The sequence below is a fragment of the Pleurodeles waltl genome, chromosome 4_1 (assembly GCF_031143425.1).
Source record: "Pleurodeles waltl isolate 20211129_DDA chromosome 4_1, aPleWal1.hap1.20221129, whole genome shotgun sequence".
Classification (NCBI taxonomy): domain Eukaryota; kingdom Metazoa; phylum Chordata; class Amphibia; order Caudata; family Salamandridae; genus Pleurodeles; species Pleurodeles waltl.
This window is the reverse complement of record NC_090442.1, coordinates 701184491-701199934: the sequence shown is the minus strand read 5'-3', so window position 1 is coordinate 701199934 and position 15444 is coordinate 701184491. Positions and strand designations below refer to the sequence as shown.

The window sequence follows — 15444 nt, the reverse complement described above, 5'->3', positions numbered from 1 at the left end:
ACTATAGTTAGAAGACGTTTGTACAATGTGTTGTCTCCGACGCAATCCTGCTGCAGTGTTTGGTTGGTCCCCCTCATTTTCACGGACAGCATCCTCCTCTTCTTCCTCTTCAGGCATTTGTGGGTCTGGTTCATAGAGGAGAATGTTTCTCCTTACACAAATGTTGTGCAAGATGGCACAGGTCAAAATGATCTTGCAGACCATTTCAGGTGAATAAAGGAGGCTGCCTCCGGTGATGTCGAGACACCTGAATCTGGACTTCAGGATGCCAAATGTCCATTCCACTATGGTGCGTGTCCTCCGATGTGCTTCATTATAGACACGCTCTGGTGCTGTGCTTGGGTTGGCAAATGGGGTCATGATCCAGGGCTGGATCCCGTAACCCTGATCAGCTGAAAGAGAAAATGAGTGTAAATATTTGGAACTTGGTTGCACCTTGATTATCACTTTGCATGGCAATTGTTATCTTGTGTCGTCTGTGACTCATCTGTGTTTGTGTTATTGTGTGGGATCCTAGGCTTCTAGGATGTTCCTTCAGGATTGGGTTGTTTAATTATCAAATCTGGTGTTTGGCTGATTGACCTGATATCAGAGGTATATTTGTAAACTTGCAGTTCATTGTGTATCTCCCATGCATTATGTCATGTGAAAGAAGTGTCCATGTGCCTTCACTGGAGGTGACATGATACTTCCACACACACAATTGATTCCACTGTGGTGGTAACACGGTTGGACTATATGGCCTGAACATCCCATCCAATTCAACATATGTAATAGTGTGTGAAATACAACAGTGAGGTCCAATGATTTTGCTAGGTGACAATGTACAACACACCTCCATAAGTTGGCAGCACTGAAGTGTTCACAATTGACAATGCACAAATATCCCATGTGTGATAAGTTCTATGCAAAGCTATTTTTGTGCCCCCACTGAGTTGTCTCATGTGCAAACGTGCACCTACTGAACCTCCTCCAAGTAAGCTGGCTAACTTGGTTGTGGGGGTGAAGGTTTAAGTGTCAGAATGTCCATGTGCCTGTACATCTGTTATGTATATGGGGAACTGTCTCAATCCGTATGTGTAGCAGTGTGCAGTTTGCATTAGTGTCACATCAATATGTGTTCATGGCACAGTCCACTTCCTTATTGATAGCGGGCAATGTCACCCCAGGAGTGATGTGAGATGTTGGTACTGCCTCAATGATTTCATGTGACCTTCATGGTGTTTGACCTGCAGTGAAACACATCACACACCTCTTACACAGTATGTATTGTTTGGAAGGGTGTGTGATTGAGTGTTATTGATGTGACATTAGAAGATTCATCTTCAAAGTTGTACTGACAGTTAAGGCCATGTCATTGTTACTGTGGGGTTTTAAATTGGTCCCTTGTGGCTCTGGAGTGGCATCTGTTGTTATTTGCATCCGTCATTTGTCCATAGGTGTGTATCCCATTGGGTCAGGATATCAAAAATGACTAGCAGTGTCACAACCTCAGTGTCTTCCTGACCACGTGTCAATGTAGTGGTGCATGTGTTGTGTGTCCTACGGGATTGCTGTGCTGTGTGTATATAACTAGGTTTCTGTACTTACCAACAAGTAGGCCATTGCCATATCGTTCATCCTGGAAGTGCTGATTGATGGTGCTGTGGCGGAAGATGAATGAATCATGTACACTCCTAGGATACTTTGCCACGATGTTGGTGATCAGTCCCCGGTGATCCACAATGGCCTGCACATTGATGGAGTGTGTGTGCTTCCTGTTGCGGTACAGATGCTCGGTTGCAGCCGGCAACAATGTGCATGTGTGCAGTCAATGGCACCAAGCACGCGTGGGAAGCCATTGAATTGATAGAACCCCTGTTTGGTCTCCTGCTGCTTCTGCTGTGTGTTGGGGAAGCTGATGTGGCGGGTGTGAGGGAGATGATGGTATCCAATACCTTGGGAAGGAAGGCAGAGAATGAGGGCTGTGAGATCCCGGCAACCAGGGCACCAGTGGTTTGAAAAGAGCCACTTGCCAACATGTGGACGACAGCTAGCAGCTTGGTCTCTGGTGGAATGATGTGGGATGTCTGCAAGCTGGGTGCCAACTGTGGCTCAAAGTGGCACAGCAGCTGCTGTATGGCTTGCCAGCTTAGTCTGTACCTCTGGATGATGTCATGTTCCCTGAGGCCCTGAAGTGTTGTCCTGGTCCGGAATACCCTCTCCTGTCTTCGGCGTTGCCTTTGGGGTCCCTGTTGGTGTGGTGGATGCTGCTGCTGTTTCTCCTGTGCTCTGCGTCTTCGTGCATGCTGGATGAATAGCACCTCCATGTCTTCCTTTTGGAGCTCTAATGTTGCTTCTGTGTGTTTTCCTTCAGTACTGGTGTGTTTGCCCCATTTTAACGCCTACCCTGACCCATGCGTTAATTTTTGGCGCAGATCGGGATTAGCGTAATTTTCTGGCTCCGCCTCCCAGCCGTGCAGCATTTTCGCATGGTTGGATAAATATGGGGCACGGGTGTTTAAGATATTTTTGGGACGAGAACGCCCACCTTGCATCTCATTAACGCAAGGCGGTTTCACGCTTCCAGAAAATGACGCATACTGAGATATTTTGACGTTAGGCGGGTCTAGCGTCAAAGTATAAATATGGTGTTAGCTTTGCGCCAAATTTGCGTAAAAACAAATGATGCAAATCCGGCGCAAGCAGAGTATAAATATGCCCCTAAGGGAGAAGGTGGTGGTGGTGCAAATCACAACTCTCCAAGCAGCAGGATGCAGGGATCACAAGGAATAGTGAATGCAGGAGGTATGCAGGGAGAACAGCAGTAGGGAAATATGGTGCCTCAGTTCAGAGGTAGAGGTTGTCGAATTCGAGTATATTCAAATGTTAATGTGACTGATGTTCAAAATATGAAGAAAATGCTTCCTTGTCATGTGGGGCAATGTCAGACACTGGAAACATGAGTGTCCAAATAATAGTGTAAATAATTTGGTGCAGGGTGGTGGTGTTGTACAGATGCTTGATAACAGTCAGTTTAAAAATCAAAGAGTTCAAAGGCACCAAAGTCAAAACATGAATGTTCCTACTGGAGCAGTTCAAATGCAAGTCCCCCAGTAGGCAGTTGATTGCTTGTTAGGGAAATGAACAATTATCATCCTGATTGTGGCACATGTTCAATACAGATCGCACAGTGAAGAGCACGTGTTTTGGCAGTTACAGCTGGAGCAGGTGGAATACAATGTGCATAATCAACAAGCATTGATTATAATAAATTAGATATTTAACAAGCATTGGTTATTGCAAACTTGATATTCAAGGATGTAATGAATATACCCAAATAAGTCTGAATGTTGCAAGCAACATCATCTTACTGTAATTGAGCTCTTGGATGTGCTAGTGTACCTACGAAAGTTCTCCTCCTGAAAGGCTGACGTGCTGGACATGGTTTCATAGGATTTAACAGATTAAATTGTCGCTCCAAACAAGGGGCATGAGCAAAAGATGTGGGTTCCCACGAATGTTCTGATTGGTCCTATCCTTTCCAGTCTATCAGATACTGCAACTTACCATGGATTGGCTTTGCGTCACAAATGCAACATACCTCATATTCCTCATGCCGATTGACAATGACTGGAGGCGGTGGTGACTCGGGTCTAGTGTTAAGGTGGTAGGAGTTTAACAGAGATACATGAAATACTGGGTGTATCGTATATTCAGGAGGTAGTTACAGCTTCATCATAACTGGTCCTAAGACTTGTGCGATCTTGTATGATCTTAGATAACGTGGTTGCAGTTTTTTGGGACCTGCTAGGGTAATGTTACGAGTAGAGAGCCATACTAAATCTCCAATTTGGTACGTGGGTTCAGGACTTTTGTGTTTGTCAGCTTATAATTTCATTTGGGTCTTGTTTTTTACTTTCCATTGGATGTCCTGTAAAATATTTAATCGTTCACTGATGGAGAGGCCTGAAGGGTTTAAGTCTGGAAGGGTTACCAGGAGATTACAGGGATGGGTGCCGGTGAGAAAATAAAATGGTGAGCATCCTAACCCTGAGTGGATTGAGTTATTACATGTGAATTCTTCCAATGGTAGGGCTTGGTCCCAAGTCCCTGATAGTGAGGACAGGAGGTCCCTGAGTGTTTTTCTAATGTCTGGTTAACTTTCTCCATTCCACTTTCCATTTGATGGTGGTAAGCAGTGGATAGGGCTATTTCTATGCCAAGTGAAGAAGAAGAGGTCTTCCAGAATCTTGATGTGAATTGACTGCCACGATCAGAGATAATTTTCGTGGGCAAGCCATGGAGTTTGACTATATGGTGTAGGAACAGAGTGCTATGCTCAGCAGTGGTTGGTAATTTCTTGAGTGGCATAAAATGTGCCATTTTCGACAAGAGGTCTACCAAAACTAACACAGTAGTATGTTTGTTAGATTTTGGTAAGACTGCAATAAAGACCATGCTGACTGTGTGCCATGGTTTAGGGGTAATTGACAAGGGCTGGAGAAGACCAGCCGGAGTGAGGTGTGAGGATTTATTCCGAGCAGAGGTTGGGCATGAAATAAGACGGTCATAAACATCTTGACACATGGTTTTCAACCACATTTTTCATGAACAGTTTTCTAAAGTCTTTTTATATATCTGTCCAGCCACAGCAGAATCATGACTCCAGACTAGTACTTTGATGGTTCAATTCCTGCGCTGGAATGTACAATTTTCCTGCATGTAAGTAATAGTCCTGTTCTGATCATATTCTATGGTTTTTCTGAGCCACTGTTAATGGGGAGGTCTTGAGATGCCGTCTTGACATTATCCATGATGGTATTTATTGTGGTTAGAGCTAGCACTTTGTCTGCAGGTATTATACTGGGAGGGTTACAAGAACTAGCATCCTCTGGGTGCCCTGGACATGACAAGAGATCTGACTGACGTTGTTTGGTTCCTTGTCTGTACGTGATCATAAAATCAAAATTGCTGAAGAAGGGAAGCCAGCGCATTTGTCTAGGGGTCAAAGCCTTAATTGAACTAAAGAAATGCAAATTCTTATGGTCGGTGTAGATGGTGACAATGTGCTTTGCTCTCAACAAATGATGTCGCCACTCAGTAAATGCTGTTTTAATACCTAATAGTTCTCTTTCAGTAATGGTATAATTTTGTTAAGCTGGAAGGAGTTTTTTAGAATAAAAGGCTACAAGATGGAGATGACCTGTTTGTGGATCTTTTTGCGATAACACACCTCCCAGAGAGAATTGAGAAGCATCAGCTTCAACATAAAGGGCCAGATGTAGCAACAAAGCAAATTGCGACTTGCAATTTGTGAGTCCGTGTGACTCGCAAATTGCAAGTCGCAATTTGCTATGCAGAAAGGTGTCTCAGACACCTTCTGCAAATCGCAATGGGGTCGCAAAGACCCACCTCATTAATGTTAATGAGGTGGGTCGCAGTTTGCGACCCCATTGCGAGTATGGGCACTCACGGGGATGGTGGCCTGCTGGAGTCAGCAGACCACCATGTCCGTGACTGCTTTTTAATAAAGCAGTTTTTTTTTTCATCTGCAGCCCGTTTTCCTTAAAGGAAAACGAGCTGCATTTGGAAAAAAAACACGAAACCTTTAGTTTCGTTTTTTTTCAGGGCAGGCAGTGGTCCATTGGACCACTGCCTGCTCTAAAAAAATATTTTTTTTTCCAGTCACAAAGGGGAAGGAGTCCCATGGGGACCCCTTCCCGTTTGCGACTGGGTTACCATCCACTTCAAGTGGATGGTAACTGCGATTTCATTTGCAACCGCTTTCCCTGTCACAAATGAAATTGAATAGCATTGCGAGTCGCAAATAGGAAGGGAACACCCCTTCCTATTTGCGAGTCGGAAATGCATTTTGCGAGTCGGATCTGACTCGCAAAATGCATTTCTGCATATCAAAGAGGCTTTTGCGCCTCGCAAACGGCGTTTTTTCGCTGTTTGCGAGGCGCAAACACTTTACTACATCTGGCCCAAAATGGCTGCTCAGGATCTGAGTGGCATAGAATGGGAGCAAAGGTGAAACTTCTTTTGAGAGTTGTGAAGGCCTGTTCCGCTGCTTGAGACCAGATAAATGGTTGCCCATTCTTTAATAAGGTGGTTATGCGGACTACTATTTGTGAGAATTGTGGGATGAAGCACCTATAAAAATTAGCGGAACGAAGAATCTTTTGGAAATCCTTAACAGATGTAGGGGTTGGCCATAAAATAATATTGTTTACGTTTTTGGGATACATGGTAATGCCGTTGAGTGATAAGTGATATCCAAGGACCTATACTGAGTCAGTGTTAAAGGTAAATTTTTATAATTTGGCATACAGTTAAAGGTACAATTTTCTAATTTGGCAGACAGGGAGTGTTCATGTAGATGTTGCAGAATGGCCCTAACGTGCTGAGTGTGTTCATGCTTATTTTTAGAGAATATCAAGATGTCATCTATATACAGTAGACAACAGTGCAGACATCTAGGAACTCATGTAATACATCATTGATAAAGTACTGGAATGCAGCTGGGGCGTTGCAAAGTCCAAAGGCCATCACGGTGTCTTCGAACAAGCCAAACTTTCTCTGAAAGGTAGTCTTCCATTCATCTCCTTCCTCGACACAGATCAGGTGATATGCACCACGCAAGTCTAGCTTGATATAAATGGTGGTCCCCCGGTCTTGGTCCAACAGGACCGGTATCAGAGGCAAGGGAGTAACGATTTTTGTTGGTTGCTTTATTAACCATTCTGTAATCAATACAAGCCTGCAAATCTCCAGGTTGTTTTGCCATGAAGAAAAGAGGGAAAGACAAAATGGGAGAAGCGGAATGTCTTTTAAACCCCAAATCCAACAACTCATCCAAATACTTGGGCAGATATCAAATTCCTTAGTTCTGTTAATGCATATATTCTACTGCAAGGAAGGACTTCTCAAGGAATTAGGTCTATCTGACTATCATAAACCCTATGGGGTGGCAACTGAGTTACTTGGACTGGGTCAAAGATGTCTTGGAAATCCCAGTATTCTTCTGGTAGAATAGTGGGAGAAGGGTCATCGGTTGCAGCACAATGTAGGGGGTGTCACAGGAACTGGTGGCAACTGAGTTACTTGGACTGGGTCAAAGATGTCTTGGAAATCCCAGTATTCTTCTGGTAGAATAGTGGGAGAAGGGTCATGCAGCACAATGTAGGGGGTGTCACAGGACATTGGGCTTCTTGATAGCATGTGGCCATGCAAATAGGGGAGTCCAAGGTGACGTAGAAATCCAATCAATTTTAGGATTATGGCATTCCAGCCAGGGAATACCAAAAATAACGCCAACAGTGGGGGTATCAATTAAGTCAAAGGTTGTATCTTCTGTATGACCATTGTCACAGACTATGGTTAACGGATTAGTGCGAAGCCGAATCAGGCCAGAGGACAAGGTGGATCCAACAACTGTCCTAATTGGTTCGGGTACTGCCTTGGTAACACGCAACACTCTCAGCTTGGCCAATAGGGCCAGATCAAGGAAGTTATCCCTAGCACCTGAGTCTATGAACATTGACATACTTTGTGTATTCTCAGGGGATAGGTACACAGTTTAGGACATTAGTCAAGTATTGGGGGATCCCGTGAAGGGACACTTTTGGAGAAGCGATCTCAGTTCTCTCCTAGAGCATTAGTTTCCCTGCTGCAGTTTGGAAACACTCAAACTAGCAACAGCTTTTCTTTTTAGGTTTAACTGTGCAGTCTCATGCAAAGTGGCTGGATTTACCACAATATAGGCACAGATTGGCTTTATGGCACTGTTCCTTCCCTTCAATAGATAAAGGACCTCTAACTCCCCCAAGTTGCATGGGTTCTGGTTCCTGTGTTTTTTATTTGATTTCTTTTTTATCTGTTTTTGAAACAACTACCTTGGGGTCACTCTGAGGATGTTCAGATTTCCTTTCTCCTAACTGATGATCTAGTCTTGCTACTAAGTTAATAAATTCAGCGCAATCTTCTGGTGATTTAACAATATTGGATAAACTATCTTTTGAATTATCCTTCAGGTCTCTGTAAAAAAGTGAGGTAAATTTTTCATCAGGCCATCTAGTCTCAGTAAATAACCGGTTGAAAGTAATAATTTAAGTGAGGCGGCCCTAGGACCCTTGTTGTAAATTTAATAATTTATCACAAGACTGGATAAAAACATGTTTTGCAAACAATCGCGTCAGGGCTGCCTTAAAGACAGTAAAATTATATAGGATGGGGTCATTGTTTTCAATAAGTGGAATAGACCAGTTGGCTGCAACACCACCAAGATAGGAAACTACAAAAGCTACCTTAGCAGAATCAGATGTAAATATTTGAGGTTTACACAAAAAAATACAATTGGCAATAGCTCACAAAAGCAGAAAAGTAAGAACTATCCCCAGTACATTTTTCAGGGTTGTCCAATGGCACAGATGTCGGAGTGGTCACTGTTACATGTAGATTGTGGTCAGAGGGAGTAGCAGGAGTGGAAGGGAAGGGTTGAGTACCATATTTTGAGGGATCAATAATGGGCCTTGGACCTGAGGGATCCCTTCATTGCGTGAAGGATGTGGAATGTGTTATGGTCTCCCTAAGCTCTTGATTCTCGGTTAATAATTTCAGGACTTGTTCCTGTAAATGTTGTACTAGAACTGCCAACTGATCAGTAAATGTTAAATGATCTGAATCATTTACAGACTTGTGATCCATGATGACTTCACCCCAAGGGAACTTTAATGTTGTGGCTTGGCTTTCTGTTCTGTGTGAGCCACTCAGCTGAATTCCAGGTGCTTTGATGAGGCGTGGACGATTCCCCAAACCTGGTGAAGACTAACATGCCCGCGATGAAAAGTACATTGTCCTCTCGCAAGTACTCAAAAGGGAAGGAGATTTGTGAAGAGAAAAAGACAAAATACCATCTTGTGCTTCGTGGACTGCAGGATAGGGCTCCTGGACCCTGGACTGCATGTTGTGTTGGGCGTCAGGACTTCTGATTTCTCAAAATACTGGGTTGTTTTGTTTTTTTAGGATTCTGGGCTACAAAAGAATTACTTCACTAATACATTAAACTTGCATAAACTATTGTCCATTTCATAACATCAGTTATTGTTGACACATTGGCATTCATTTTTTATGAGGCAGAACAAGTCTCTTCCTCTTTTTACAATATTTTCAGAATGTCTGAAGAAATATCCAAACTCAAAAACAATCAACTTAACTAAAGGGCTTGTTTCTGTTCTGGCACAATCTCTTGCCAATAATAGTTCTGATAAACTTGCTCTATTTCCAATTTCCTAATTCTCAGGGGAGTGCTTGTTACTGGAAATACATCCTTCCTTAATGACTGTTTAGCTGTATCTTGGATTCCCACCCAAACATTAAATTATACTAGTTCTTATTGTCATAAATTATCTAAAAGACAGAGCTCTGTTTTGTTTCATTTAAGCAATTAATCTTTCTTTATCTTGAAATGAAGTTACTTGCTTGAACATTTCAGAAGAACTCAAACTGGGCTTTTTCACCTTTCTTATTTTCTCTCTTTTACAGGAAATATGGGATTGATAGCAGAAGATGGAGGAGGAGAGCCAGGATTCCGCAGGAAGCCGACCGGAGTGCGAGGATCACCGGAACTCGACTGGAGGCTCTCTGGAGCACGAGAAATGCTGGAACTTGACTGGACGCTGGTCGGAGAACGAAGAACACTGGAACTTGATGGGAGGCATGCTGGAGAACAAGGAACTTGACTTGTACTGGAACTCGACTGGACCTAGGCTGGAGGACAAGGAATTTGACTTGACTGGAAACAGGTGAGCAGAGCAATAGGTACAAAGCCAAGCAAGGCCTCAGACTTACAAGCATCCTTAAATAATAAAATATGCACTTGTGACTTTTGGCAGTTGATTGCTTATAAAGAAATGAGCAATTATCCTCCTGATTGTGACACATGTTCAATACAGATTACATTGTGAAGAACACATGTTTTGGCAGTTACAGTTAGAGCAGGTGGAATACAATGTGCGTAATCAACAAAGATTGGTTATAATAAATTAGTCATTTAACAAGAACTGGTTATTGCAAACTTGATATTCAAGGATGTCATGAATATACCCAAATAAGTCTTAATGTTGCAGGCAACAGCATCTTACTGTCATCAAGCTCTTGGATGTGCTAGTGCACCCACAACAGGTACTCTGAGAGCTGGTAATGCAGTTTGCACCCTCTCAGGAGTAGTTGAAGCTTCATGGCCTCAAGGAGTCGTTTCTGCCGAAGTAGCTGAAGTAGTTGCCCTTACAAGAGCATGCTGCGTATCTGAGCAGATCAAAGTGACAATATTCACTAATAGTCAATATGGATTTGGTGTTGTCCATGACTTTTGGCGGTTATGGAACCAGCAAGCTTTTATGACCTATTCAGCATCACCCATTCCAAATGCTGAGAGAATTCACAGTTTATTAAACGCTATGCAGTTACCTGAAATAATTGCGGTTGTAAAGTGTACAGCCCACCACAGATCAAATGATTATGTCTCGTTGGGCAATGCCTATGCTAACCAAATTGACAGGTAGTGTGCACTCCATTGCATCACCTTCAATGAAGAGTGGGGTGGTGAAAGTGACACCTGTGAGACAAATCAAACTCTCCTTATATCACTTGTTGATACCTGGGATGAAATTAAGAGATTGCAGTAAGAGGCAACAGAGGAAGAACACAGAGGTTGTGCTAGATCAAGTTGTGTCCAGGGAGAGGAAGATGATGTCTGAATTTCAAATGAAAGGAAAGTTGTGTTGTCAGATTGTTTGTTGTATGCCTAAATATTACCATGGTCAAGTTCATCTTGGCAGAGATGCAATAATTTGCACATTCTAACAGACCGGGTACAACCCCAGATTTAGGTTAATTGCAGAAGCGGTATGTCACAAATGTATAACATGTCAATAAATGAATGTAGGGAAACGCACAGTGGTTAATTTGAGCCACATAGGCAGATCAGGAGGTCCATTTAACTTTAAAAGAATGCAGCTTGATTTTGTTGCGATGCCTGTTTGTAATGGATTGAAGTATGTGCTGGTTATTGAGTGCGTGTTTTCCCACTGAATAGAAGCCTACCAAACACGTAGGATTGACAGACTTACTGTAGCCAAGCTGCTGCTCAGGGAACTAATACCAAGGTTTGACTTTCCGTCTTCTTTACAATCAGATTGAGAAACTATTTTTAATAATGAGATCATAAAATAGTTGTGTGCTGCAATGAAAATTGAGCAAAATGGCACTGCAAATACAGACCAGAGGCATCTGGATTGGTGGAACAAAATAATAGAACAATGAAAGCTCGATTGGCAAAGGTTTGTGCTTCTACAACATTGAAATGGCCTGATGCATTGCCACTTGTTCTAATGAGCATGCATAGCACCCCTGACAGGAAGATAGGACTGTCACCCCCTGAATATTCCTTATGAGACATGCAATGAGGTTACCAGCAATACCTGCAAATGCACTTGTGAGCATAACAGATGACTTAGTGCTGGATTAGTGCAAAGGTCTGGCTGATGTGGTTCGCTCTTTGTCTCATCAGGTTGAAGCAGAAATGGTTCAAATAGCTCAAGAACAGTGCCACTGCTTGAAGGCTAGTGAGTAAGTTGCATGTGAAGAAGACATGCCTAGAACCAAGGTGAAAAGGACCGTATCAAGTTATCTTGGTGACAACAAAAGCTGAAAAGTGTGCTGGTCTTCCGAACTGGATTCATGCAAGCCACACACTCAAAGTTCCGTGTCCTCTTGAAAACACACAATCTGATTAAGAGTGAATGCAGAAGAAGGAGGGGTTAAGATTAATCAAGCTGTGAGGACTGAACAAGTGGCTGAAACGGAACTCATGCAAGATGGTGAAAATGCAAGCATTCCAAATGCAGACAAAGATGCAGGAGAGCAAAGTCAAAGCCAACTGAATTCTGCCAACACAGCAAGTGTTGTGAATCCAATTTCACCCAAAAAGAGAACTATAAAACGAAAGCAATGGCCTGCAACCACACATGATTTGGTTGCTGCTAAACTCCCAACTATAACAGAAGCAGTTAAAGAGTCTAATCAAAGTGAAGACGAAGTTGGGGCTGTGAGGAGAACAAAAAGGAAAAGAGTGCCAAGCCGCAAATACTCTTCACCTGAATGGATATATCTTGTTACAAATGATAGGGAGAATCAGTTTATGGCCTTTAGTTTTGACCATGAGAATACAGTTAAACATTCTCAAACCTGAAATCGCATTTGAATTGAATTTTTAAATAATCTTGCCAATTTATCAACAAAGACATTATACACTGGAAGTGACGATAAGTGATCATCAGACTGTGTTCTGTGAAAAAAAGAACATTTGAACTATCTTTTAGAACTTATTTTTTAGTTGAAACTTGATGAACTTTCTTGAAGATCAAGAACTGATGTAAATAGTACAGAAATACTTTTGAAAAGCCACTTTGGATTTGATTTTTGTTCGCTTTTTGCTTTCCTTTCTTCTTTGATTCTACAGAAGTCATGAACCCAGGACAGGGTAAACAGAGTAAATGTAAATATGGGTGCATTGGTTTAGTTATATGATTGTGTGCACTTTATTGAATGCAAGAATGAGTGTTTCAATGAAAGGAGATATGCAAAACACAGTAACTCCAGTACAGGGAATAACACCATCTAAGCAGGATATGTTTTATAAGGATGAGGGACTGCTTCATTTAGATGACACTTTGTGTTCCAACGTTTATTATAGCTTGCTGTATGAGTATGTGGATACAATGAATGTGTGTGACTGTTGTGTGTGTACAGAAATTCCTTCTTCAGTGCAAGAAGGGATCACCTATCACAGCTCACCACTGACTTATGGCATTAGTTACAGCTTATTGTTAACATGTTTGTACAATCAAGAGTATATTCAAGTATTTTTATTCTAACTTTGATTTAGTTTTCTCTTTTGTTCCCATTAATCAGTATTTGAGCAGCATTACAAAGGCTAAGAACATAGATATATTAGGTGGGTTCTTTGAACCTACACTAACGTTTGTCACAGCATATGCACACCGGAATATTTTAGCATGTCTTCTCACACAGGTAGAAAAAGAGTTCATTATTCAAGTTGATGACAGAAGGAAAGCAATGAAAGAAAGGATAGATAAGGGTATATCAATTCAAAACACACCTGATGCACAAGGACGCTCAGCATTAGATTGGCAACATGTAGGGAAACTTTGTATATATAGGCTGAAATCAAAAACCGACAATAAGTTTGTAGGAATGAGTGACTGTAGAAATGTGTTTTTATTTAAGAATGTATGGGATTTTATGCTAAATGGACAAGACCCCCCTGTGCCTGGTGTATATTATATTTGCGGAAAGAATGCTCACTACAAGTTACCAAAAGGTTGGTATGGCACATGTTATTTAGGGGTTATTTTCTGAAAATATACCAAGTAGACATTGACAATCCAGTAGGGATTGAGAAACTTAAAATTAAATTTTAAAGAGGAGCGAGTAGTTCAGATATTTTTGAGCCTTTATTCCATATGTGGGTGTGATCTTGAATGACATAAAGATAAGAAAGTTATCAATGATTTCAGATAAGATGTCAACTGATTTTTCACGTAGAATGCCCCTAGTGGATACAGAAATGGCTGTGGTAAGAGCACTGGTTTTGCAGAATCGTCTTGTGTTAGACATCCTTTTAGCATAAGAATGCAGAGTCTGTCACGTTTAAAGACGCTACATTGTTGCACCTACATTCCTGACAACAAGAAAGAGATTAAGAAATACCTTTCTACTTTGGCGAGTCTGAAAAATGACTTGAATGACCTGCAAAATACAAATATTTGGGAACAATAGGAGAGGGATTCCCAAAGGTACGATCTTGGATTGGAGATCTGGGAAATGTGAGAATGATCTTGAAACCTTTATTGATTGTGACAGTGTGTATAATTTGTGCACTTAAATTTTACAAGGCTTACAGTTTCTAGAAGAGACAAAGAGTACAGAATGAACAGAGAAGGGAATAGATTGAGATGGAGAATATGATAAACAGATCTTACCAGAACATGAAGAGAATTGACAACTATCGCAGTCCTAGATCTATGCGGTATCAGACTACAAGATTTTGATTTGTCTCATTGTAAATGAGAATGTTCTTTTGTGACAGCATAAATTGCCATCAGAGAAGGGACTGATAGATATCAAATTTTACTAATACATTAGTGGCATAGAAGTTTGCATGTGGCAATTTACAAACCTTCATTTACAAGCCTAACAGAGAAATTAGTATGAAAACGTAAAATATGCAAGTTTGAATTATGATGGACAATGAGCCTCCATTCGTATTGGACATCACCTTTTAACATGAAACATGTTGTGCATACATAATTGAGTGAATAACTGACAAGAATTAATATTAAAAGCATTATTTTTAGAGAAACACTAAAAATGAAGCATATTATGAGTACTAAAGAACATGAATTAATCGTACTTATATTGAGTTAAATAGATTTTATGAACACAGGTTACATGTGTGCAGAAAAATAAATGCATGTTTAAATTGTGTTCTAATATGTCATGAATAGTGTTTGCAATTAAATAATTTGCTTTGCATATTTGATTCAAATTGTAAGGTGTGCAATAGGATTTATGTGTGTTAACTGTTTTAATGTGTATTTGGGCTTTCTTATCTAGACTAGGCCTGAAGATTAATTTTTGCAGCAGTAGTGGAAAATTATTTGTTCATTCTGTTATCTCTGACCTGAACTACTTCCTAAGTTGTTGACATATTAGTGAATGTTCTATTATATTAAAGACTAAGAGTATGGTTGGATGTTAACAAAGTAACAATGTTTGTTCTCGCTGTTGAACAAGACAGGAAGCTTTATAAATTTCATGTGAGAATTGCTCAACTCATCCTGTGTGTTGTGAGAAAGGATCCCAACAGTTGCAATCAACTAGAAAATGTAATATTTTGGCAGAACTGTATGCATTCATCAAGATGACCAGGCATGTTCTCTGAGAAAATCAGAAATAGTTGTAAACTTGAATGTGTCAGTGTCTACCACTGGATGCTGATTCTTGTGCGTAAAAGGAGTCTACCTGGAGGACCAATCGTAAATCTGTGGACATTTCTAGTTAGGGAGAGACTTTTACATTTTTTTGCTAGTGTGGTGCAGTCTGCTGCTGTCTGCAGAAGCCTGAGAGTTCTTCACATGCTGTAACAACCGGTCCCTCTCCAAGTCTTCTGCCATATTTAGCCTTTATGTTCTGAGTTTTCTTTTAGTCCTATTGTGATCCATTTTCTTATGCTGTTCAGTACTAATATTCGCAAATAATTCTGAACTGCTAACTTTTCCTATGTGCAGCACGTTTTCTGCGCTGTCCTGATGCTGCTGTCTACTGTTGTTGTGAAAGGGTGAATTCTCTGCTTGATGAAACTTTCCTGTCTGCGTG

At 41.2% G+C, this 15444-nt stretch overlaps 1 long non-coding RNA gene across 3 annotated transcripts in view; it reads right to left on the bottom strand.

Annotated features, from left to right (window-relative positions):
• Window positions 1-6360: 6360 nt before the first annotated feature.
• The window catches only part of LOC138288063 (uncharacterized), a 184893-nt gene continuing 175809 nt past the window's right edge, over window positions 6361-15444 (bottom strand). For 2 of the 3 annotated variants that reach the window (XR_011202322.1, XR_011202321.1), the window contains 2 exons: window positions 7187-9753; window positions 6361-7070 (listed from right to left, as the gene is read on the bottom strand). This is a non-coding gene — a long non-coding RNA (uncharacterized lncRNA). The remainder of the gene's footprint in view (window positions 7071-7186; window positions 9754-15444) is intronic. The other variant, XR_011202320.1, reaches the window with a different exon arrangement.